General features: G+C 35.3%; 1 protein-coding gene and 1 pseudogene across 4 annotated transcripts in view; one reads left to right on the forward strand and one right to left on the reverse strand.

The window, feature by feature from the left end:
• The window catches only part of ZNF638 (zinc finger protein 638), a 136,662-nt gene that overhangs the window by 101,623 nt on the left and 21,856 nt on the right, over positions 1-13,183 (reverse strand). The gene's annotated exons all lie outside the window — the stretch shown is intronic.
• LOC108402247 (NEDD8-activating enzyme E1 regulatory subunit-like) lies at positions 2,053-3,158 on the forward strand (annotated as a pseudogene).

A 13,183-nucleotide genomic window follows, 5' to 3' on the forward strand; every position in this document is an offset into this window, starting at 1 on the left:
AGGAACAATGGGGACCAGAAGACATAGGAATGACATATTCAAAATGCTGAAAGAAAAAAATTGTCAACCAAGAATCTTATACCCATCAAATCGATCTTTCAAACTGAAATCTTTTGAAAAGATTCTCAACTTCACTCACAAGCAAATGTAAGTTGAAACTTTATGGAGATACCATATCTCCCCTATCATATTAGCATAGATCAAAAAGTATAACTATAGTAGTTGGAGTATGGGTGATCAGCACTGATATATTCCTATTTGGAGTGTAAATTGTGATCTCTATGGAAGGCAAATTGGCAATATTTATTAAAATTACAAAAGCACATGCTCTTTGAAAAAGCAATTCCACTACTAGGGATTTATCCTGCAGAGGTATTCATATAACTGTACAAACATTCAAGATTATTCCCTGAGCACTATTTGTAATGGCAAAAAATTTACAATGTCCTAAATACCCATCAACAAGTGATTAAACAGACTATAGTACATCCAACCAATAAAAATACTAGAAAGTTGTAGAAATGAGCAATGAATATGTTTCTATAATGATCAGGAATGATCACTGTACTATACTCAGTGAAAACAAAAAAATGAGGCAGAACACTGAAAATAATGGGTGGCTACAGTATACCCTCTTATACCTTTTAAATATACCTTTTAAATGTGAATACATTGCCTATTTTAAATAAGTTCTTAAAAGAATGTAACAAAAAAATACCACTCTCCCAAATTTAAAGCATGCACATGTGCACGCACACACACACACACACACAGTTGATATTAAATAAATAAACAAGGCAGTAATGTCAGAAAAAAGATAAAGATATACATTGTTTTAGGTTCCTAGGGCTGCAATAACAAACCACAAACCTGGCTTAAAACAACAGAAATTTATTATTACATTTCAAGAGTCAAAATGTCCAAAAGCAAGGCATTAGAAAGGTTTCTTCCTTATAAAAGTTCAGAGGGAGAAACTGTGACATGTCTCTCTCCTAGCTTCCAGTGGTTGCTTGCAATCTTTGGAATTCCTTAACTTACAGATAGATACATCACTACAGTCTCTGCCTCTTTCATCACCTTTTTCTATTTGTGTCTGTGTATGCCCTTTCCTGCTCTTATCAGGGGCACTTTCACTGGATTTAGAGTCCACCCTAATTCAGTATGATCTCCTCTGGCTCCTTAGTTACTGCAAAGACCCAATTTCCAAATAAGGTCAAATTCTAAGTTTACAAATGGACACACTATTCAACCCATTATCCCCATTATCCCTGCTTTTTTTAGCATTACATTGTAAGTCCCAGCTAATGAGCTAAGACAAGAAAAAAATGTTGTAAAAATTAAAAAGAAATAGGATTATCACTCTTTGAAGATAATATGACTGTATATAGAAAACTCCAAAGAATCTACAGAAAAATAACTAGAATTAATAATAATAAAGTTTAATGGCATAAGATCAAATTACAAAATAAACTGTATCTATCTATACGTCAACAAAAAAGTCAGAAAATGTAATTTAAAAATAACTATTTATGGGAGCAATAAAAATTAGGTACCAATAGGAAATCTTTAAAATGATATACAAGATTCTAGGTGGAGAAAATCAGAAAACTTTACTGAAAGATATTAAAGATCTAAATAAATATGAACTCTATACTATGCTTATAGATAGTAACATTCATATAGCAATTCTCCCTATATGTGTGTACAAATTCAATTGAATTTCAACCAAAACCTCAACTGTACATTTTTTGGAATTTGATAAGCTAATTCTAAAATCTATATGGAAGAATGATGGGCCAAGAATAGCTAAGATTCTCCTATGGAAGAAGAATAAAAAAGGGAGAATGTCCCACCAGATTTTAAGATACATTAAAAGTTTTAGAATATAAGAAAGAGTGGCATTATGCAGAAATAAACAAAAACTAGTGGAAAAAAGAGAGCTCAAAAAAGAAGCATTCATGGAAACTATATGTATATGTTTATATAATATAAAATATATATGTATATGTCATATATGTAATATATATGTGATATATATATCTCAAAGGTGGCATGCAGATGAGTGAGGGGAAGGATGGCTCGCCATATGAAAAAAAAAAGGACTCTCATCTTACAGCATACATTCCAGGTAGATTAGATACTTGAAAGTGAAAGGCTAATCTAAAACTTTAACAAAAAGATATAGGTAGCTTCAGAATCTGACAAGGAATTCTAAAGAATGAAAATGGGGCTCCAGAAGATTAAGAGAATTTTGAAGAAGCTATCAAAAATGTGAACACAGCACTAAATACAATGCAGATATCAAGCAGTACTGAAGATATATTTAATGATGATTGCTGCATAAATATCACCAAACAGATTCCATCATTCTAGATTTTAGCTCATGCCTTAAAGGAATTTGTGACCAAAGATGGTCAAAGAAATTTACCTGTTCGAGGCACAATTCCTGATATGATTGCAGATTCAAGCAAATACATAAAACTGCAAAATGTTTACCATGAGAAAGCAAAGAAAGATGCTGCTGTTGTGGGTGATCATGTTGCCAAATTGCTGCAGTCTGTAGGCCAGGCACCAGAGTCCATTTCAGAGAAAGAATTAAAATTACTCTACAGCAATTCTGCATTTCTTTGAGTGGTAAGATGTCGACCCTTAGCTGAAGAATATGCTTTAGATACAATTAACAAGGATGAAATTATTTCCAGCATGGACAACCCAGATAATGAGATAGTATTATACTTAATGTTACAGGCTGTTGATAGATTTTATAAACAACACAGTAGGTATACAGGAGTATCTAACTATCAAGTTGAAGAAGATATAGGAAAACTGAAGTTTTTGTCTCACTGGCTTCCTTCAGGAACATGGATTATCTGTAATGGTGAAAGATGATTATGTCCATGAATTTTGCTGATTTGAAGCTGCTGAGCCACACACCACTGCTGCTTTCATAGGGGGAGCTGTTGCTCAAGAGGTTATCAAAGTAATTGCCAAACAATTTGTAATTTTTAATAATGCATACATTTATAGTGGCATGTCACAAACTTCAGCAACTTTCCAGTTGTAAAATAAGCATCCTATGTAGTGTGTTGATGACTGAAACTGTAATCATTACCCTCAGGTTGTGCTCTAGTCTGTAAAATTCTGCTACAGGAGAACTGTTAAAATGTTTCCTTAATAAACATTTTTTCTCATTTGTAAAAAAACAGAAAGATATAGGTAAATATCTTCATGACCTTGGGACAGGAAAAAATTGCTTACACAACATTCAAACAACATAAAATATAAAGGCAAATACAGCTGACCTTTGAACAACATGGATTTGAACTGTGTGGGTCCACTTGTACATGGACTTTTTCAATAAATATATTGGAAAATATTTTGGAAATTTGCAACAATTTGAAAAAACATTTTATTCTCTCTAGTTTACTTTATTACAAGAATATTATATATAATACATGTAATGTACAAAGTATGTGTTAATTGACAGTTTATGTTAGCAGTAAGGCTTCTAGTCAACAATAGGCTATTAGAAATTAAGTTTTGGGGAAGTCAAAAGTTATATGCAGATTTTTGACTGCACAGGGGTTTGGCACCCTAACCCCCCACATTGTTCAAGGGTCAGTTGCATTAATGAACTTTGCAACTTAGAATTTAAACTGTTTATCAAAAGATACCGATATTTAAAGAAAGAAAATTAAAAATTAAAGTGACTTAAAGTGGAATAATATCATACCCATAATTAATGAAGATTTAGAATCTGAATTTATAGAGAACTCCCAAAAATTAATAAAGTATTAACACAATAGAAAATTGAGCAAAATATTTGATGAGGTATTTCACAGATGGGGAAATATAGTTGATAGAAATCTGCTCAATCTCATTAATAATCAAGAAAATGAAAATGAAACCTCAATGAGATTCATTCCATTGAGTCAACAAATATTTATTAAAGTCTACTATATGCAAGCACTGCTGTGCACTCCAGGGATGCAACAGTGCACAAGACATACAAAATCCCTGCCCTTATGGAGTTTAGGCTCCAGTAGGAAAAGGCAATGGTAACAAGGGCTCTGGAGAGAAATGAAGCAATGAAGGGGGATAGGGAATGGGGGAGAGGCATGTCATATTTTTAAAGAGATGGCTAGGGAAGGCCTCACAGAGATCTGACAATCGAATAAAGGCCTACAGGAGGTGAAAGAGTAAACCATGGGAATGTCAGAGGGGAGAACATTCCAGGCAGAGGAAAGAATAAGTTCAAAGGTCCCGAGTAACACTAAGGAGGCCAGAGTGACTAGAGCAGAGACCATTTTGTACACACCAGGAAAAAACCTCAAAAGCCAAAAGTTGGTAGGGATATAAAGTAACATTAACTCTTATATACTGCAGATGGGAAGGCACATGGATAAAAATCACCTTGGAAAACTGTTTGTGTAGCTTTCCAGCATTACCCTACTAAGTATGTAACCCAGAAAACACTGGAGCATGTGTACAAAGAAATAGGTACAAAATATTCTTAACGACACTGATTTTTTAAGAACAAAATGAAGTCTTCTTGATTTTAATACCATTTTCACTGATAGAAGGTAAAAATAAAATGTATAGTCAAATTATAGAATACTATGCAGGAGTTAAAATGAATGAACTCTAGCTAAATGTATTTACATGGATGAATGGGATATAATGTTGACTTTAAAAAAAGCAAATTGCAGAAGAACGATACCTATGATTCTGTTCGTGTAAGGTTTTCAAATTTGCAAATCTAAGCAATATGTTGACTATGAATGTGTCTATAAATGGTAAAGTACTTTCTGATATGAGATTAATAAATTTAAAAAGTCAGTATGGGAGAAGTACAGGGAGTGGAATGGATCAGTAAGGGTATATGGGGCTTCGAAAGTATTAATGTTCTATTTCTACAACTGAATGGTAAGTACATGGCATTAACTTTATATTTATGATTTTATCTTGTAATCTACAAATATATATTTATCATACAAATCATGCAATATCTGTTGGTTACCTGAAGTATTTTATTTAAAAGTTTTGTTTTCTAAAGAGTGAATGTACAAGTTTCAATTTCAATAGCAGATAGTTTTAATGCAAAATGGTTAAATAAGTAAAGAATCATCTCCTTCAAAAAAAATTCTGGGTTACTGAAAAGGTATTTCTTTATACAGAACAAAAGTCTATAAAATATAAATCTATCCTGCTTTGATCTGTCTTTTTCTTTCTTGTTTCATTTTCGGGAACATAACAACCCTATTCCTTTTTAAAAAAGTCCTCCATATAAGTAAACAAAATCCATGTCATCTTCTCTTAAGATGACTAATCTAAGGGTGAGAAATAGGGAAATTTGACTGATGGGGAAAAAAGCTATTAAATACCACCAAAAACAATTGAATTTGATTTCAAAGTTTTTTTAACAAGAGAAAATAGTTCATTCATCTCCTTAATAAATTAAAAAAAGTTACAGCACAAATAAATAGAAAAAAGTTGAAAATTTAACTACACAAACAATTTAACATTTTTATATGCCAGGCATCATTCTAAGTGCTTTTATATTTATCAATTCCTTTAATCCAGAGAATAATCCAATAAAGTGGAAACTATTATTTTCCCCATTTTACAGAAAAAAGAGTCAAGACCAGAGTTAAGTTATTTGCTGAATGTCACACACCTAATAACTGGTGTTCTGTATTTGAACTCAAGTAGTAGGGCTCCATAATCCATGCCCTTAACCACTGCATTATATTGCTTTCCTCATATTATACTGTCTCAATGGAAGGAGACAGAGGGACAGAGGTCAGAAAAGAGAGAAAAGGAGGTCAGAAAGCTAAGGGGGCAAGATGATATCTGTTTAAGTCTGAGAAACAAATATCTAACTCATTTACCAATACTGCTCTTTTTTTTTCAGCTTTATTGAGGTATGTGATTAACAAAATTGCAAGATATTAAAGTAAATATTGTGATGACTTGATACACGTAAATTGTGAAAAGATTCCTCCTATCTAGCTTACTAATATATCCATCACCTCACAGATATATATATATATGTATATATTTTTATACAGGTTCATTTTTTGCTTGTGCTACAAGTCCAATGCAGTTTAATAAAGGTAGTCAGTCACACAGTATTCCTGGCTGAGAGTGGCTCCATCATCTTGTAACACTGCCATCTCAACATGTGGCTTCATATGTACATACATATACATAAACTGGTGGATGTGTTAATTAACTATATATAGCTATATATATACAAACTAGATATATATACACACACACATAGGTGTATGTTTAAAATTTTGGTAAGAACATTTAAGTTCTACTCTTACAACAAACTTTAATTATATAATACAGTATTATTAACTATATTCACCATGTTTGACATTAGAGATTCAGACCTTATTCATGTTATAGCTGAGTTTGTACCCTTTTACCAACATTTCTCTGTTTTCCTCACCACCACCTCCAGTCCCTGGCAATCACTTTTCTATTTTCAATTTCTATGAGTTTGATGGGGGTTTTTTTAGATTCCATACATAAGTCCACAATATTGCTTTTTAACATGTTTAAAAGGCTTCACTTCAACAATAAGCAAGCTTTGCAAAAATTTGCCAGAGAAAGTATGTTTATTATTCCATAAGTTTTGAAATATAGATATTCTTAAACTCTTTTTCTGTTTTCATCAAAAAATATCTGATCATTGTCTCTCCAATCAATTTTGTTTTTTACTAGTATTTTAGAGTTCCTTTGCCATCTTGTGGTCTTTTTTAGTATTGCTACTGAAAACCAAGCACCCTCTGAGTTGGGCTCCAGAAAAACTTTCATTGCCAATCTTAGGGACTGGCAGATATTTCGCCTACTTGTGATCAATCTGATCACCTCCTATGGACTCCTGAATTCATCTTCATCTTTTTTTTTGTACCATTAATGTACAATTACATGAGCAATGTTATGCTTACTAGACTCCCCCTGTTATCAAGTCCCCACCACATACCCATTACATTCACTGTCCATCAGCGCAGTAAGATGCTTTAGAGCCACTACTTGTCTTCTCTGTGTTTTATTGCCTTCCCCGTGCCCATTATGTGCGCTAATTGTAATGCCCCTTTTTCCCCCCTTATCCCTCCCTTCCCACCCATCCTCCCCAGTCCCTTTCCCTTTGGTAACTGTTAGTCCATTCTTGGGTTCTGTGAGTCTGCTGATGTTTTGTTCCTTCAGTATTTTTCTTTGTTCTTATACTCCACATATGAGTGAAAACATTTGATACTTGTCTTTTTCTGCCTGGATTATTTCACTGAGCATAATACCCTCTAGCTCCATCCATGTTGTTGCAAATAGTAGAATCTGTTTTCTTCTTATGGCTGAATAATATTCTATTGTGTATATGTACCACCTCTTCCTTATCCATTCATCTACTGATGGACACTTAGGTTGCTTCCATTTCTTGGCTATCATGAATAGTGCTGCGATAAACACAGTGTGCATTATGTCTTTCTCAAAACGGGCTGTGGCATTCTTAGGGTAAATTCCCAGGAGTAGAATTACTGGGTCAAATGGTATTTCTATTTTTAGTTTCTGGAGGAACCTCCATACTGCTTTCCACAATGGTTGAACTGATTGACATTCCACCAGCAGTGTAGGAGGGTTCCCTTTCTCCACATTCTTGCCAACATTGGTTGTTGTCTGTCTTTTGGATGGTGGTCAACCTGACTGGTGTCAGGTGATCTCATTGTGGTTTTAATTTGCATTTCTGTGATGATTAACGATGTGGAGCATCTTGTCATGTGTCTGTTGGCCATCAGAATTTCTTCTTTGGAGAAGTGTCTGTTCAGCTCCTCTGCCCATTTTTTAATTGGATTATTTGCTCTGTGTTTGTTGAGGTGCATGAATTTTTTATATATTTTGGATATCAACCCTTTATCAGATCTGTCATTTATTAATATATTCTTCCATACTGTAGGATGCCTTTTTGTTCTATTGATGGTGTCCTTTGCTGTACAGAAGCTTTCTAGTTTGCTAACTCCCACTTGTTCATTTTTGCTTTTGTTTCCCTTGCCCAGCAAGATATGTTCATGAAGAAGTTGCTCACTGTTTATGTCCAAGAGATTTTTGCCTATGTTTTTTTCTAAGAGTTTTATGGTTGCATGACTTATATTCACATCTTTGATCTATTTCAAGTTTACTTTTGTGTATGGGGTTAGACAATGATCCAGTTTTATTCTGTTACACGTAGCTGTCCAGTTTTGCCAACACCAGCTGTTGAAGAGGCTGTCATGTCCCCATTGTATATCCATGGCTCCTTTATCGTATATTAATTGACTGTATATGTTTGGGTTAATATCTGAACTCTCTATTCTGTTCAACTGGTCTGCAGGTCTGTTCTTGTGCCAGTACCAAATTGTCTTGATTACTGTGGCTTTGTAGTAGAGCTTGAAGGTGGGAAGCAAGATCCCTCCTGCTTTATTCTTCCTTCTCAGGATTGCTTTGGCTCTTTGGGATCTTTTGTGGTTCCATATGAATTTTAGAACTATTTGTTCCAGTTCGATGAAGAATGCTGTTTGTATTTTGATAGGGATTGCACTGAATCTGTACATTGCTTTAGGCAGGATGGCCATTTTCACAATATTAATTCTTCCTACTCAAGAGCATGGGATGAGTTTCTATTTGTTAGTGTCCTCTTTAATTCTCTTAAGAGTGCCTTGTAGTTTTCACACTATAGGTCTTTCACTTCCTTGGTTAGGTTTATTCCTAGGTATTTTATTCTTTTTGATGCAATTGTGAATGGAATTGTTTTCCTGATTTCTCTTTCTGCTAGTTCATTGTTAGTGTATAGGAAAGCAACAGATTTCTGTGTATTAATTTTGTATCCTGCAACTTTGCTGAATTCAGATATTAGTTGTAGTAGTTTTGGAGTGGAGTCTTTGGGGTTTTTTATGTACAATATCATGTCATCTGCAAATAGTGAGTTTGACTTCTTCTTTACCATCTGGATGCCTTGTTTTTCTTTGTTTTGTCTGATTGCTATGGCTAGGACCTCCAGGACTATGTTGAATGAAAGTGGTGAGAGTGTACATCCTTGTCTTGTTCCTGATACTAGAGGAAAAGCTTTCAGCTTTTCACCATTGAGTATGATGTTAGCTGTGAATTTGTGACATATGGCCTTTATTATGTTGAGGTACTTGCCCTCTGTACACATTTTGTTGAGAGTTTTTATCATGAATGGATGTTGAATTTCATCAAGTGCTTTTTCAGCATCTATTGAGATCATCATATGACTGTTATCCTTCTTTTGTTAATGTGGTGTATCACATTGATTTATTTGCAAATATTTTACCATCCTTGCATCCCTGTAATATCCCACTTTGTCATGATGGGTGATCCTTTTGATGTATTTTTTAATTTGTTTTACTAATATTTTGTTGAGGACTTTGCATCTATGTTCAGGGGTATTTTTGTATAATTTTCTTTTTTTGTATTGGAGTGATGCTGGACTCAGAGTGAGTTTGGAAGTATTCCCTCCTCTTTGACTTTCTGCAATACTTTAAGGAGGATGGGTATTAGCTCTTCTTTAAATGTTTGGTAGAATTCAGCTGTGAAGTCATCTGTTCCCTTGGACTTTGGTTTGTTGGGAGCCCTCTACCCACTTCTAAACATGCTATTCTGCACCTTGCTTTTGACTTAGTGTTAATTCTTTGAGATTATTCTATATTAGTGCAAAGAGCTTTACCTCATTCTTTTTAATGACTGCAGAATGTTTTATTTTATGGAGCTATCCTAAAGTTTGCTTAACCAGTCTTCATAGAAGCATTTTAAGCCAAAGAGTATCATAATCAGGATGTATATTTTGAAGTGGTCTTTCTGGCTGATAATTGCCAGATATCATTCCTTGTGGAGAATGGCCTGAAGGTTTCTAAACAAAGTAAACATCAAAGTAAAAAGGTAACCTGTTGGGAGCAAATCTGTGGGCCTTTAGGCAGATTCGGTCACAAAAGCCTTAAGACAACAGCAACGTTTGAGTAAAGTCTTTCCTGTAAAGTCAGCAACAATGAATCCATCCACGCGTTAGAAACAAGTTTTCCCCTATTACCAAGAAGCGCATTTAGTGAACTCCAAGGTTAGAGCTAGTGGTTAGGTTACCTAGCAACATATGCATTTCTAAGTTAGAGCTAGTGGTTAGGCTACCTCGCAGCATGTGCCTTTTCTGTCCTTTGTTAATCAAGAAGCACCCTCTGCCCCAGGGGAAAGCCCCTCCCTTAAAACCTCCCTCCCAAGGGCCCCCACCCCCAAAATGGCAAACTCCCCGCTTCTCTTCCGGGTCCTCCATTCCTGCCGGCGCCAACCAAGACCCAATCACCCCTCTACACCTCCCCGCCGGCGCCACCTAAGGTCCAATTATCTCCTGACCCACCCCTTACTTGCTAACCTGTATAAATTGAGCCTGCAAACAATAAACTGTGCCAGCTTGATCAGACACCCTGTCTTGCTGGTCGTTCTTTGTGTCCCTTGCCCCATTCTTTTTTTTTTTCAATTCTCTCCTCCAGGTCGTCGACCCCCATTGATAGTCCTGCAGGTCGGGACAGTAACCCATAGAATGGGAGAAAATATTTGCACATTATACATCTTATAAGGCCTGTGATGGGGTCCAAAATTTTGCATTTCTGACAAGTTCCTAGATGATGCTGGGAACTTCTGGTTCAAGGACCACACTGGAGAACCACTGAAGAGTCTACTCACAAACATAACTCCTCATACCTATCTGCCCCAAAGAAGGGTCAAAAGGGAACAAGGAGGAATGTGAAGAGTGGAGCTGCCATTTTACCTTCTTGATATTGTCATTTCATGAATAAATAAGTACAGTTTTTCTAATCATTCAGAAAAATTTAAATTTAAACACCCAAATGACACTGAATTTTAAGGAGGAAAAAAAGATATATTAACAGGGACAATTCAGTAGCTACAAACTATTTAACATTTAGAAAAACATTTTCTACTGTCCAATTTTTCTCTGTCTTCCTTGAGCTAGTTTGAGAACATTAGAAAAAATTTTTTTTTCATGGTCAAAGCTTTCCTAAAGAGTCTTTAAAGTCCGTAATTCTATGAAAAGGCAACACACAGCAAGCAATTGAGAAGGCAGAGCCATAGCTGCAGCTGAGCCAAGGTGAGAATAGCACTGCCAGGGAGTGGGGAGTACCAGCAGCTTCTCACAGAGAGCAGACATCTGTTCCCAAACCAAAGAATTTCAATGAGGCAACAATAGAAACCCAGGAATTATTACAAAACACAGATGGGCTCTGATTTCTCACTTCTATAGCATTACATGTCTGAACAGAATCTGGGTGGACCCTCTGATCCTATCAAAGCTTATAGGTATTATTATTTAATGGTTTGTCCTGAAGCTTTCACATGAAATTCTCATGGAAGATTCTACAAGTGGTGAGAAAAAGCTGAAGGAAAAATCTTGTTCCATGATACTGGACTGTCTAATATATATTTACAAGGTTGAAATAAATAAGCAAGAACTTTCTATTTTCATTTCCTAAAACTGCCACCTTTAAAGAAACCACCATGAAAATATGTTCAGTGCCTAAGTTAAGAAAAAGTAACAATAGTGTAAAAATAATTAGAATGATGTAATTACCATATTATTATAGGCATCTTCCCCAAGGACATATCAGTTAAGATTTTACCTTTAACCTATGGCAAAGGTCACAGACTCAAATACCTATAGGGGACAAACCAAGTAATAAATAATTGAACTCTTCAAGATAAAAGAAAATTCAAATGCCAGAAATATGAATCAAACATTGTAAATAAACTATGATTTAGGCAGAGTTGCATGCAGTGTGTAAGGTAGCCCTGAATCCTTGAACTAAGAGCAGTATTTTTAATTGAATTTGATAAGGGAAATCAACTCTTCTTAAACAAACATGAAATTTTTGCACAGTGAGTTTGAATTTAGAGTAATTCAAAGGTATTTGTGGAATTCAGGTGCTCTGATGTTATAATATTTAGGTATGTTTTTATTAAGGTATTATTGATATACAATCTTACAAAGGATTCACAAGACCAACATTATGGTTACTACATTCATCCATATTATCAAGTCCCACAAACACACCCCACTGCAGTCACTTTTCATCACCGTATTAAAATGCTATAGAGTCTTCTCTGTGCTATATTGCCTTCCCTGTGATCCCCCTACAGTATGTGTGTTCATCATAAGGCGCTTTAATTCCCTTCTCCCTTCCTCCCCACCTAACATCCCCACCTCCTTCCCTTTGTTAACTGCGAGTCTCTTCTTGGAATCTGTCGGTCTGCTGCTGTTTTGTTCCTTCAGTTTTGCTTTGTTGTTATACTCCACAAGTGCATGAAATTCGGTACTTGTCTTTCTCTGTCTGATTTATTTCACTGAGCATAATATCCTCTAGCTCCATCCATGTTGTTGCAAATGGTAGGATTTATTTTCTTCTTATGGCTGAATAATATTCCATTGTGTATATGTACCACTTCTTCTTTATCCATTCATGTACTCATGGACACTTAGGTTACTTCCATTTCTTGGCTATTGTAAATAGTGCAGCGATAAACATAGGGGTGCATATGTCTTTTTCAAACTGGGCTGCTGCATTCTTAGGGAAAATTCCTAAGCGTGGAATTCCTGGGTCAAATGGTATTTCTATTTTTAGTTTTTGGAGGCACCTCCATATTGCTTTCCACAATGGTTGAACTGATTTACATTCCTGCAAGCAGTGTAGGAGGGTTCCCCTTTCTCTGCACATTCACCAGCATTTGTTGTTTCATGTCTTTTGAATGTTGGCCATCCTAACTGGTGTGAGGTGATATCTCACTGAGGTTTTAATTTGCATTTTACTGATAATTAGTCATGTGGAGAATCTTTTCATGTGCCTGTTGGCCATCTGAATTTCTTCTTTGGAGAAGTGTCTGGTAAGATCCTTTGGCCATTTTTAAATCAGGTTATTTGTTTTTTTGGGTGTTGAGGCATGTGAATTCTTTATATATTTTGAATGTTAACCCCTTATCGGGTATGTTGTTTACAAATATATTCTCCCATACTATAGGATGCCTTTTTGTTCTGTTGACAGTGTCCTTTGCTGTACAGAATCTTTTTAGTTTGATGTAGTCCCATTTGTTCATTTTTGCTTTTGTTTCTCTTGCTCGA

The sequence above is a fragment of the Manis javanica genome, chromosome 1 (genome assembly GCF_040802235.1).
Source record: "Manis javanica isolate MJ-LG chromosome 1, MJ_LKY, whole genome shotgun sequence".
In the NCBI taxonomy this organism is placed as follows: domain Eukaryota; kingdom Metazoa; phylum Chordata; class Mammalia; order Pholidota; family Manidae; genus Manis; species Manis javanica.